This window comes from Lepidochelys kempii, chromosome 2, assembly GCF_965140265.1.
Source record: "Lepidochelys kempii isolate rLepKem1 chromosome 2, rLepKem1.hap2, whole genome shotgun sequence".
NCBI classification, from domain to species: domain Eukaryota; kingdom Metazoa; phylum Chordata; order Testudines; family Cheloniidae; genus Lepidochelys; species Lepidochelys kempii.
In genome coordinates this window covers 8982355-8995855 of record NC_133257.1, presented here as the reverse complement: position 1 = coordinate 8995855, position 13501 = coordinate 8982355, and the positions used below count along the sequence as shown (strand labels likewise).

Sequence of the window (13501 nt, the reverse complement as noted above, 5' to 3'; positions counted from 1 at the left end):
TAGACCTGCTCCTGTATTTTCACTCCATGCATCTGATGAAGTGGGTTCTAACCCACGAAAGCTTATGTCCAAATAAATTTGTTAATCTCTAAGGTGCCACAAGGACTCCTCATTATTTTTGTTTAAGGACTTCATTACTTAAAACAAAAAGCTGCGTTCATCCCAGTTCTGCTACTTGCAGCTTGACCTTGAAGAAGCCAATTAACTGCTCTATATCTCAATTGACCCATCTGTAAAAGGGGTATAAATGATATTTTTCCAAGAGGGATGGTGCAGGTAGAGCTAATAGATTTTTATGACAATTTAGCCATCAAGTTTACCCTTATTTTTGTGCTGGTAATTCACCTACAAACAGAGCATGATTTATTAATTTATTCTCCATTCAAAACTGATCAATGGTTTATTCAAAGAAATATCAGCCTATAGATTGTTCACAAACTGTTTGCATGGATAGGCAAGTTGTGTGACTGGTCACTTAAGTCACATGGCATTAAGGTTGCCAACACGGTCTTTCAGAAACACAGGACATGCATGATGGTGGGGCGGCCAGGCCAAATCTGAGTGGTGTTGCGACCCTGTGCACTAGGTCACACCACCACTCAAATTTGGCCCACCTGCCCCTCTGTCAGCCTTCTAAAGAAATACGAGACTCCTTTTATCCTGTATTTTAACCAGAGGTGTAGTGCTGCTGGAAACCTGATTTAAATAGAGGACATCCCTTATAATATGGGACGGTTGGCAACCTTACATGGCATCTGTTCCCCAATGGGATGACCTAACCTTTATGTACTAATTTTGTTTCTGCCCCAAATGAATTTTTGGTTAAATAACTTTCTTTTCTGAATTAAACCCGGGCCTGAAATTTGACCTTCAAACATGCTCGTGTAAGAACAAGAGCTCCCTCAAATGTCCGTGAAAAAGGTGGATGCAACAAAGCTAATTTCGAGAAAAGTTTCTGAAAAGAGTTAGCAAATACTCCTCTGCACTCTTTGCCCAGATCTAGCTGCAAGGCTCAGTTTGAGTGAAACACTTTAAGACCCTTGGTTTCAAGGCCTTATTACTGAAAATTTTTATTACTATACTAAAACCAGAGCCTACACAAACTCAGATCTGCCTCTTGCTATGAGCAAGAGAGAAACTGACAGCCCAGCCCAGTTCCCTGAAGGAACATAGCAGGAGGCTGTAGTAACACAGACGCAGAGCTGTTTCGGCAGAAGCTCAGTAACCTTTGTGTGTTTGTAGACACACACCCATTGTGAAACCTGGGGGCACACACAGGACAGAAACTGAAAACACAAAGCCCATCAGTGGGGCAAGCTGCTTCTGACCGATGGCGACTAACCACATTCCCACCCAGACTCGGGCTGGTGAGGAAAAGACCACCTGTAGTGAATGCTTCTGTAAACAGATGGGATTGGATTGTACCCTTGGATGTCAACAGATTCTGGCGGACAGACAAGGGGAAATAAAGGACTCTTGGCCAATAAAAAGATTCCTTAGTTCTCGACCCTGGGTGTTCAAATCTGAAGTTACCAGGAAAGCCCAGGATGGGGGAGCAGCTTGCTAAGGAACCAGGATCCATACGATATAAGGGCTTGCAGATTTAGTCAACTACATTGAAGCAGCATTCAGAGCGCTAGAAATGTACTCGAGAGCCCCTCCACCACTAACGAGGCAGGATTTTGCTGTGGGCACGAGGTAAAGATTTGGAGCAGTAATGCTGGAAAAAGCCCATTGCAGTAATCAAACCATGAATCACCATAAGAGGGGCGGGCGGGTTGGGAGACTGCCAAAGGGAAACTGAAAAGATGTGCCTGGCTCCTGCCCCGACCTGGGAATCCTGGTAGGGTCGTCCTGCTCGTTAAGAACTCCTAATCTGCATGCCTCTGACAGCTATCTGCCACGCAAGTCACTCATTACACGTGAGCCAACTCATTTAGCAAAGATACAATATTTACTATATGACTTGTGGAAAATGAGAAGCCTTGAAGAAAGCACATGGCCAGAGATTTTCCTGCATCTCTGACTTACCGTTTTAAACCCTCTGCACACATGCAGCTAGCCCACAGCCGAGCAACCCTCATCTCCCGGGAGCTGCCGTTCCGCACTGACATGGCAATACGTTCATAAGACTGGCTGTGGAACTGTCAAAGGAAGTATTACCACCATTTTACAGCTTCAGATCCAAGGCTCAAGGTTAAGTGTTAAAGAAGTGCCTCGGTCCCGTTTTGAAAAGTGACTTAAGAGACCAGGCCAGAGTAAACGACACTGCCTGTCCCGGCTCCCACATCACTCGCCCAAGGTCACAATGGCAGCCAGGGGCTGCATTCCCAGCCCAAACCTCACCCCAGGGCCCCATCCATGAGACCACCCCTCAGACCTAGACTTGGGAAGGTGCTTCCTCCGACCCTGTGGTCTGGCAGAGCTTGGATTCATAAGCCTTCCGAACAGCCTGCAAGACCCACCTTGGGGCCCCAGTATTTGGGAAAGAGGCTGTCACACGTGGAGAGGTTGGCACTGGTTAACTGGGGGGCTCAGAACCGATGGCAGGAAGAGGCGAGTGCTTTGTTATAAGATCGGATGGCAAGAGTGCTCAGAGAGGGGGATGGGAGCCTCTAGGCTAGACAGACATCTGCACTGTATGAACCGAAAGGCAAATTTAAGTTCCCCGCAGCACCGACTGGAGAAAGGCACAGCATGGACAGGTCCTCTGCATTCTCAGCGCTGGTCTCTTGTGACCCTGGCTCCCATGGTGTCCTGTTCCTCCAGGACAGAGGCTGCCAGTCAAGCCCAGTTACGGGACTTCCAAGCAGCATGAGACCACAAGACTCACTTTCACTTGTAAAATGAACCGACACCGCAGCCCAGGTGTAGAGAGGGGAGAGGCCAGCCCACAAACAAACCCATTACACACCACACCTAGCCTTGCCCAGTCGGTATTTTCGGGAATGCCTGCCATTATAGGCTGTTCACCGCTGAGGAATGCATGTCAAATCATTATAACTTGCTCAGTGCTCCGTGTATTCTCTGTCCCCGAGCCGCACTGCAAGCTGCTTCCCGTCTGCCCGAGGGCGCGGGAACGCCAATCATGCCATTCCCACGCTGCCAGATCCCCTTACAGTCAGCGCTCCGCTTCCTGCTCTGCCCACGTGCTGCCGGGGTCGGCGATGCCAATCCGAAAGAGAAGAGAGGGTGTGGGAGCAGCGTTATTCACCCAGAGAAAGGAGGAATGGATGGGACCGGGGACAAGCAGCAGTGAGGTTCCCTATCTCCAGAGTCAGGGCCTCCTTGCTCATTGAGGATCTGTGCCATGACATGCAGAGGTCAGCTCACAAGGTGCTGCTGACCCCTAGTTAGCGCCATGCAAAGCGATCAGCCGGGAGTCAAATTCAGCCCTGGTTTAAGCTGGCATCATTTGGCCCTGCATTATTGCTTAATAGCATGAAATTAAATCTGAACCGCAACCAGAGTCATTCCCCCCCACCTCTTCCCCGGCTCACCCCCATGCTGGCAAGCCAACAGCTCCACTCTCACCGGTCCCCAGCACTCTAGGGCTGCCCCAATCTGCTCCAGGTGCAAGGCCCAGTTGTCACTCCAGCAGCTGAATCCCAACACCAGCCATCAGGGGAGGCTCTAAATCAACGTTTCAGGGGTGGCCTGAATTCCCTTCGGCAGCATGCTGGCTCATCCACCGAGGGCCCTTGGGGCAGCGCTCCCGGGCCTGGCATGATGAATGCCAGGCTAATTTTCTGGAGCATGCTGCTTTGGCCCCACTTCGGGAACGAGCACCGGAGGTGATTCCTCACATGGAACCCTCATTCTTCCAACAGCCATGAATGGCACAGAGTCTGGATGGTGTTTTCCCATTTCTCCAAGCTGGGCAGTGCCTGCTGACCCCGGTGCGGGGGCTGGACCTGGTCACCATCCTGTCCCCCCACACACACACACACACACACATGCTCAGGAAGTCTCTGGAGCCAGGGAGGCAGCAATCTCTCTAATCTAACCCCAGGGCAAGAGAGACACCGCGACTCTCGTTCCGGGTCCTGGCCTTTCGCACAGCTCAGGAGGACCCATTGACAGAAGACAGCTCAGAGGACATGTACAGCATGGAGCAGATCCAGGCATGCTTCCTCACACCCGCTGCTACCCCAGCCACGCCAGCACGAAAATGGCAGTTAGGCTTTGCTGGGCTGGACCATTTGAGCTTCGGTCACCCTGCTGGGATTGTGCACACCTACACACAAGAGAGAGACAGAGACAGCCAGGCAATGGGTACAGCACTGCACTGAGACCTGGGTTCAATTCCCGGCTCTGTCACTGACCTGTTGGGTGGCCTTGGACAAGCCACATCCTGCCTCATACCTCAGTTTCCCCACCTGTAGAATGGGGATAAAGATACTGACCTCCTCTGTAAGTCGCTTTGAGATCTACTGATGAAAAGAGCTATATAAGATAGAGGTACTATTATACACAAGCCACCAAATAGCCATCAGCCTGTAACAGCTTCCAGCCACTACTACTCCAAACCAGTCAAACCTCGGTCTCTGATCTGATCTCTATGGATCCCCCAGATAAACAGGGAAGAGGGAGAGAGATACCCACAGCTATCTAAAACTTATTACTAATGAGTTCACACACTCCCACTGGTACGACCATCGTTCGATACATGCTTCTAGCAAAGCGTCAAAAGAGCCATTTAATCCAAAACTCTTGTGTAGTCTGGCTCGCGTTACTTACTGACAGTCTGGAGAACAGTCCCAGAAAAGCCTGACGCAGCTCTGTACAGAGTAGGTGAGGTTTTGTTCGATGCCGTAGATGCAAATGCAGGGTCTTTTGATAACAGAACTGCTGTACCGAACTCTCTGAATAGGAAGCTCTCCTCAACTTGGATGGGGATCTGAATTTCTGTGTTTTCTTTTATAAAATGAATAAAGAATTATGCGAGACAGGTTCTCGCCCCATCTGGGGAACCAGCTGAAGGGTCTAATTTACATCTTAAAGCTCCCATTTCTCTAAGTTGCCAAGTTGCCCTTGGTTACCAGAGGTTTTTCAGTAGCTGAAGGATCTGCTACTTTTCTGTCATCTCTAAACAAACTGAACGGAGAGCAGTTCTCTTTCACGCCAACAGCCCTGAAATGCCACCATCATCTTGGTGTGACAAGAGGTCTGGTCTACTTCCACAGAGCTTTGCAACACTAACACATGACATACCACCATGCACAGCCTCTTCTCTTCAAAAATGGGTATGTAAAACAGGACAGAGGTGAGACTGGAAAGAAATTGACACAGATTTCCTTTGATAAATGAATCTGTATTACGCTACAGCTCTTAAAAAGGGGAGCGATTATCCCCTCACGCCCCCTCCACTTTATGTACGGCACAAAATTCTCACACTTCACCTTTGGGCATGTTCTAGTACAGGAGAGAATAGGTGGGGGTTTTGTTTTTTTCTTTTCAGCCATCTCAGTGAAGATGGCTGAAGTTGAACATTACCCAGCGAAACAGAAGGTGGAGAATTGATAAAGCCTATTCAGGTTTTGGTTTATAACCAAAAAAAAAAAAAAAAAAAAAAGTCATGAAAAAGAAGAAAAGTGCACTTTATAAGCCAGATTTATTTTTAAATGGCTCTTTGGAGGGAATTTCTACATGTGCTAATTCCACAAAAATTAATTACATTGTCAAGACTTTTAAACTCTTTACCTTTTTTAGTTATTTCCTTTTAAAAGCCACAGATTTTAACTGAATTTTCACTGTGCCATTTGCTTGTTTTCCACTCCTGGTTCAGTTTATATAGCAGAACAAGACTGGTCAGTTTCACCTAGTTTCCAGTCCATTTCGCTTGTTGGTTCACAGACACTAGCATTATGTATTCCTTCTGTCCCCCTGCCCTCCCAAGAACATTTTGATCTCCAAACTCTCAAAACTTAGCTGAAGTGTGTCATAAAAACTTTTCTATTCCTATGGTGTTTTATAAAATGCTTTTCCTTTAAACAAACTTTACATTTTATCCTTAAAAAAATCTTACCAGAAATAAAACAATCAGTGGTAGAGGATCAAAGGGACGGGGGAAGGGACAGGATTCTTTCCTTGGTTGTGCCTTAGGGTTCACCTAAACTGCAACAACAACAAAAATCTCCCATGGCAATGAGTTTCAGAGCACGGGTCAACTGGCTCGGGCTCTTGCTACAGAGCTAAAAACAACAGTGTAGACGTTCTCGCTATGGATAGAGCCCAGGTTCAAACTTAGTGATGGTGGTGGATCTCAGAAGCCAGGCTCCAGTCTGAGCGGGAATGTCTACACTGCTATTTTTAGCCCTGTAGCACAAGCCCGACTCAGGTGACCTGGAATCTGATTCCCTCTGCCGCAGGATTTATTTGTCGCTTAGACGTGCCCTGAGTTGCAAAGGTGGGGGAGGACATTGTTGAAAGTTGGAGTGTGGTCAAGATTTTAAAGAACGCTTAGTGATTTTTGGTATTCAGCTGGTGACACCATGAATGGGGCCTGTTGTGCCCAAAGTATCCCAGGTCTCAAACTGGGCAGCCAAAAGACTGAGGCATCCATAATTGCTAATCCCTTTTGAAAATCCTGACCATGCATTCTTACCTATCATGCAAGGCAGCAGATCAAAGGAACGGCAAAAGGTCAGCTACAGTAGAACTTAAAGCAACAGCAGCACATGACAAACCACTGTAACTGGAACAGAAGGTGAGGGGATGTATACACACAAGTTTGTGACAGACCTGGTATGCAGAAAGAGGTCCTGTGTAAAGACCTTACAGAAGACATCACAGTCCTCCTGCCCAGCCAGGACTCCAACGCCACTGAGAAAAACTGAATCTGACAATGGGAGAGAGATTGTATCGGTTACAACCAATAACCACAGCAAGGGGCTTGCCAAAGGAAAGAAAAGTTCAGAAATTCCCAGTGGGAGTAAGGGTGTGGAAGGAAGCAGGAACTAAAGATGAAAGGCCTGGAGGAAAAAAACAACCCAACATCTGCACACAGATCTCTAAGTGATGACTGGGAGGAGACTGGCCCAGGTGCAGTGCTGCCAAGCGGCCGGAAAAAGCAGATCAGTGTCACCAATTTGGGCCTCGCTCTCTTTTAACAAAAGCCACGAGCCACCAGGCAATCGGACAGTCAGGTAGGACAAATGCATCAGTCAGTAGAGGGAAGGAAGAGGCACACGGTGTAGGTACGTCTGCCTCCAAGAAGCTGCCTGAGAAATAAGTAGAGATGGTTGGAAAATGCTGTTGTTACTTGCCATGAACATTTTTGAAAGAAATGTAAATTTGTGGGGTTTCCTAGAGAGTTTTTGGAAACTAGAGAATTTTTTGGACGGGTGGCGGGGGGGTGGATGGCAGAGAAAACTGGACATTTTTAAGACAAATGAAACTTTCTATTTAGAATACAAGAGGCCATTTTTCACTGAAACTGTTAGAAAGACATTGACCAGCTCTAGCAATAAGCATGCAAGAGAGCGACAAACCCAGCTATGTTGCTGGAGGAAGAGGAGAAGGGCTAGGGAGTGTCATTCAGGAACACATACAGAGATCTAGCATGCACATGAAGAATTCACCACAAAATGTCTCCCTTTGCAAGACGTGGCCACATCTCTGTCACCAGCCTGAGATGCAGGAAGTGATGGTGGCAGAACATACAGGATGGTAGTGGATGGACCTCCCAGGGTAAATGCAAAGCCTATTCCTGGTTGAGAGTTTCGATCAAGGTGACCAGTCCCAATAGGCAATAAGAACCGGGAGGTGTGTCCTTTGAAGAAGAGTGCTGCTGAAGGCCTGTGATCCTGCAGGGATGGTAGGGGAGTCATGCAACCAAACAGTTTTCCAAATGAGAGAAAGGATGGCCCAGTGGTTAGGGCACCAGCCTTAAGAGACCTGGGCTCAAGTCCCAGCTCGGGCACAGGTGACGTTGGGCAACTCACTGACTCTGTCTGCATGTCAGTTGCCCATCTGTAAAATGGGGCTAACGGCTCTAGCAAATCTCACCTGGTGTTGTGAGGATTGAGGGGTTTGGACACCACAGTGATTGGGATGGAGGCATATGAGTACTTAAGACAGACACCTGTTTCACAGAGTTTCCACAGTACCACACTTACCAACTGACCTGTTATTTGTTAAAAACTACAGACCCCAGACTGGTCACGTGATCCTGTTTTAGTCAGCTACCTTGACCACATTTCCCAACAGTCACAGGCATCATATCCCACCGACGGCCAGTTTTCCTCCAATGGACAGAGCAATACATTTTGCACTATAAACTCAACTCCACTTAGTGTGTAAGGAGATGCAGACACTATTGTTAGTGCAAATTGTTAACCAATGGTTTCGATCTAAACTTACGGCCCAGCTTGACTTGCAATGATGCGAAGACTTGCTTCCATGCGCGCCCCTTTCATTTAACCCTTCCTTCCTCACACATTGCACGGGGTGTAACAGGAGAATCTTGCAATTAACTCCTATGCTCTGCAGGGCAGAGGAAGCATTAAAAAACAACTATCAGATGTAAAGACGGACTTCATGCAGCGTTTAGGTCTGGTGCTAGTGCAGAGGTCTTTGAATCGAAGGGAATGAGTAGGCTATTAGGTAAGGTGTGCAAGAAGGAGCAGGGGAGGAGAACAGAAGAGCACTGTTTGAGGCACCTCAATGTAGTTGCTATGGAATGCATCTGAAGCCCAGAGAAGTTGAAAATTCTGTCAACTGCCATTTACTTCTTTACTTCTTATTGAACTACAGGGGTTTCTGCCCTTAGCGGAAAGCAGAGAGTTTACGTACACAGCCTCAGGGCTTGTCTACACTTGGAAATCTACTGAAGTAGCTACTCCTGTGTGGACACTCTTATCCCAGAATTAGAACACATCCACCTGGAAACACCCAAATATCTGTATTGGGAGAGATTATTCTGGTAAGTTACCAAAGTTACACAAGCCCTTCGTCTATGGCAGGGGTTCTCAAACTAGGGGTCGGGACCCCTCAGGGGGTTGAGAGATTATTACATGGGGGGGGTCGCAAGCTGTCAGCCTCCACCCTAAACCCCGCTTTGCCTCCAGCATTTATAATGGTGTCAAATATATTTAAAAGTGTTTTTAATTTATAAAGGGGGTCGCACTCAGAGGCTTGCTATGTGAAAGGGGTCATCAGTACAAAAGTTTGAGAATCGCTGATCTATGGCATCATCTAGCCAGTCTGCCTCCGCACACTCTAGCTATTGCAACAAAGCGATGATGAAAGCTACACAGTCCGGAAGTCCTGACATTACTGTTGTGTGAATCAAGAATGAACACACAGAACAAGCCACCCTTGACTGTGCTGACGCAGATGACCACTCCAAGAGCTGCTCTCTAGCAACAGTTTGTCTAACCAAGCAAGGACAGCTAATAAAAATGGCCTTGACAGTACATGGAATTCTAACACATGGCTTGCCACAGCCCAGAGACACGGGAAAATGAAAAAATCCAGACTTGTCTATCTGCTCTGAAGAACACACATCATTAACACACATTTTATTACCTGTTATGTACCTAACAGGCCCCCAGGGAGAACAATGACCCATTATGCTAGATGCTGTACAAACACTGAGAGTCAGTCCCCGTCCCAAAGAGCATATCATCTACATAGACAAGACAGGTAGAAGGCAGTAGGGGAGAGAGGAAGTAACTTGCTTAATGTCACCCAGCAGGTCAATGGCAGAGCTGGGAACAGATCCCTGGTCTCCTGACTCTCTGTCCAGTGCCTACCCACTAGACCATATTTCCTTCCTTAAGAACTGGGTGGCCAACAGATTAAATCCTTTATTTTCTTGGAGTTCAGCAAGGAGCCTGTGAATCTAGATTAGAATGTGTCTACAAACTTGCACTGAGAGTTCCACGGTTGCGAGGCACATGCCGGCTTCATAGCACTCGTCTGATTGTTAAACCGTGCGCACGGCATGTTGAGCGACACTGTTCCAAAGGATGGTCTGTTGGCATTAAGGAACACAGGAGAGTTTTATGCCCCCGACTCCAGAGCAGGACCCATTCGCCTTTCCTCCTTGCTACTCACCCCTGGTCCTCCTATGCCACCCCAGAACCCCTGGCACCACTTCCCATCACTGGGTCGGACATCCTGTGTGAATCAGCACATTACTTCTAGGATGCTAGTGGCCCCAGTGCAGAAGCGGAGGTGGAGAAAGTCAGCAGGCATGGAACACGGCACGCAGGGCGCATTAAAGTGGCTCAGCTACAAAGCCAACTAAGAGCAAAGCACCAGAGAGCTGTGCTTCCCAACAGGCCTTGTCCGTGCATTTCGAAAACTCCACACCACTGAATTCAAATATTCGCCATTACACAGAACTGCCAAGGGGAAGGAGTTTCTTGGTAGGAAGGAGCAGGAGAAATGTCAACCTGCAAAAGGTGATTAAAAACCGAGCGAGACCAAGGCCCTGATTCAGCAAGGTACCTAAACACGTACCTAGCTTCAGGGTGAATGCTGGGATGCTGGTTAGGCTCACATTTAAATACTCTGCTGAGCTTTCGTAGATTCTAAGGTCAGACAGGACCACTGCGATTGCCTTGACTGACCTCCTGCATAACCCAGGCCAGAGAATTTCACGTATAGATCGCACCAAGCCCATCACGTCCGTCTGAAACTGGGGAACGTGGGCTCCCTCTAAGGGTATGTCTGCACAGCCAGCTTCCATGTCTGGGTTGACAGACACAGTGCTAGGCCTCTCTCTAGGCTTCAGAGCCCAGGCCACAACGTCTGCAGGGCCTTATTTAGCACTGTGGCGCGTGCCCCGTGAGCCCAAGTCTGTGGATCCAGGCTTGGAGGCTCATGGCAGCAGGCTGCACTTGTATATCCTCACGGGGTTGTCTATGTGCTCATTTTTGCATTTATCCATTGCTTTTCATCAGAGGATCTTACGAACATTAACCCTCACAATATCCCCAGCAGGGAAGGCGATCATTCATACTCCTCTGAGAGAGATCAACAGAGTTTGCCGAGAGCCAGCAAGAGAGCGTCCCAGTTCCCAGAACACAAAGAACGAAAGCCTCACAGTGAACAATTAGCTCCAGACCCCCAGTCCTTCTGCAATATCATCTACTAAACCTCAGCAACGCCTCTGCCCAAAGCCACTCTGAGCAGCCTCAGCTGCTAAGCCCACGGCTGGCCATGTGTAATGCCAGACTTCTGGATGTCTAGCAGTAATCCAATCACAGTCACTGCTTGCCTGTCCACATCCTTTATCGTATCCAGGCTGGATTCCTGGGAACAGCTCAAAAACTAACAAATGCTCAACCTACAAGGCAACTGGGTCAGATTATCCATCTCCTCTAGGGGGAGAGGTAACTCTGCATCTCTTGGCATGAAAGCAGAGCTCTTGTCTGCACACAGCTTCCTTATTAACAAAGGAGGCTGAGAATATTCCCCTCCACAGATGTTGAGAGCATGACTCTTTAAACAAAAAAACCAGAAACCCAGCATCAGGCATGAAATCCATACAAAACAACCAACACAAGAAGCTCTCATGACCCTGACTAATTTAGTTTTATGAAGACTGTACTCCCAGTACCAACCATCTGAGTTTGCACCAAACGCTATCTGAGAGGCTTAATAAAGGAAACCTTCACATAGACACAAAAAAGCATAGCATTTCTGGATCGATATTTAAAATACACTTGTCAGGAAGACAGATCAGTCAACTGTCAGGCGAGAATGCAACAGAAACGCTCTACTTCTCCTAGAAAAGTTGGTATGACAAGGTCAAACTACTTGACTTCTGAAGACATAGTCAGGAAAAAAGGTTACCCCAAGGACAGCCAGCATGTATGGCTAGCAGTCCCCTTTCCCTGCATTGCTGTACATCTGGATACTTGAGAGAATTTGCTAAAGATTTATTTACTTTTCACAACCACGGCATGCATCACATCAGCCTCTCCCACGTGGCACTAAACGACTCCAGCTTGAAAGAATTAGCCCCGTACGGCAGCGCAAGGAGCCACAAAGCTTTCAATATTTCAGCCTTTGAATGCGAAGAGAGACATGACAGTGAGTACAAGCTAACAATCAGCTGCAGATAACTCACTTGCACTGGAGGCTGTGACTCCTCCTCTGTGCGCACAAGGTGGGGGAGGCCAGAATGAATTATCCCCTGGCCTCGCTCAGAGTGAGAGCCGGGGTTGACTTTCTGCGATATCCCCCACCAGCAGCTTGGAGCACTCAAAGGCTGTGCCAATATCCGAGGTTTCCCTGACTTGGATTCCAAGCACGGCTGATAAATGTTACGGAACAGGGGGGTGGGGGGGAACCCACAGAGAAAAAGGCAACTCTGAGAAAGCTAATGCACACGCTGAGCTAGAAACACCAGCCGTGCTCGCTGGCAGTGGTTAGTTACCCCTTCAGCCTGTAGCCCAAGCTGCTTCCAGACCCACCGTCGGCCTCCAGACAACCACGGCAGACAACCACGGCAGCCCCTTGCCCCTGTTTCAATGAACGAGAAAGAAAGCAAACCCAGGGCTCGGGGAAGAAGAGGATGAATCAGCTTGCTCCCTGCTGCTGAGCGCTGCGATGTCTGGGTTCAATTAGTGATCTCAAATGCCAGTTCGGAGCAGGAGGGGCGGTGGGGGAGGGAAGAGAGGCCAACTCCACAGGGAATCGTAATATAATCATTTAAGCTGGCTGCCTTGCAAATCGCAGAGCTCCAGTTCTGCCCTGGCATGGCGCCAAAGCCTGAGGCGCTGCGAAAAGAGGCTTGACTGGAAAGCTCGCTAGTGTGGCTTGGATTTCATCGTAGGTACCAGCCCTGCAGGAAGCTGATCCAGATCAAACAAGTGGATTACACATCAGGCTTTCAGCAGGAGAAGAAGAAGAGGGAGAATCTGAGATGGTTTCCCATTCCCCTCAGCCCACCCCAACTATTCCCCTCTGGAACGTTGCAGGGGGCACCCAAGATCACTCCATTTTCTCTCCCCTTTGTCAGGAAGCGAGCCATTCCCCCAGTCTGCGGTGTCAAACCCAAAGGGAAGGCTGGTTTGGTAGCTGAGTTGCGGGGCTGGCCCTCAGAGATCTGGGCTCAGGTCCCTGCCCCGCCACAGGCTCCCTGCACCATCTTGGCTGCATCACTGAAGCACACAAAGGTTAAGCTTTTGTGTTTCTAAACTGGGGGGTCACAATACTTGCCCATCTCACAGGACTGCAGGGAAGGCTCATCCCTTCATTCAATTCTGTAATGTGCTCCAAGATCATCTGAAGGAAGGTACTATATGAAGCACAAAGGATTATCAGGACCTGGAAAACTTTCCCACTGGCTACAAGGCAGAATGAAAAATACTTTGGGGGCTGGAGCCATGATCCTTCCTGTAAGACTATAGCCTGCCACAATCTACGGACTGATGGGAACCTAATGGTCGAGATGGGTGCTCTCTTGTTCCAGGTGGACCTAGAAGGGGAACAAGCTATGAGGAGCAGACATTCCACAGGGCCTGTTTCCTGGCCCTGGGAG

The 13501-nt window shown here is 48.4% G+C and overlaps 1 protein-coding gene across 8 annotated transcripts in view; it reads right to left on the bottom strand.

Annotated features, from left to right (window-relative positions):
- PTP4A3 (protein tyrosine phosphatase 4A3) overlaps positions 1-13501 on the bottom strand; it is a 169284-nt gene that overhangs the window by 69372 nt on the left and 86411 nt on the right. The window contains exon 1 of one of the 8 annotated variants that reach the window (XM_073330007.1): positions 12086-12205. The exons of the other annotated variants lie outside the window; for them this stretch is intronic. The gene's annotated coding sequence lies outside the window, so the exon portion shown is untranslated. Of the gene's footprint in view, positions 1-12085; positions 12206-13501 lie in introns of those variants that run through there. 8 annotated transcript variants of the gene reach the window in all.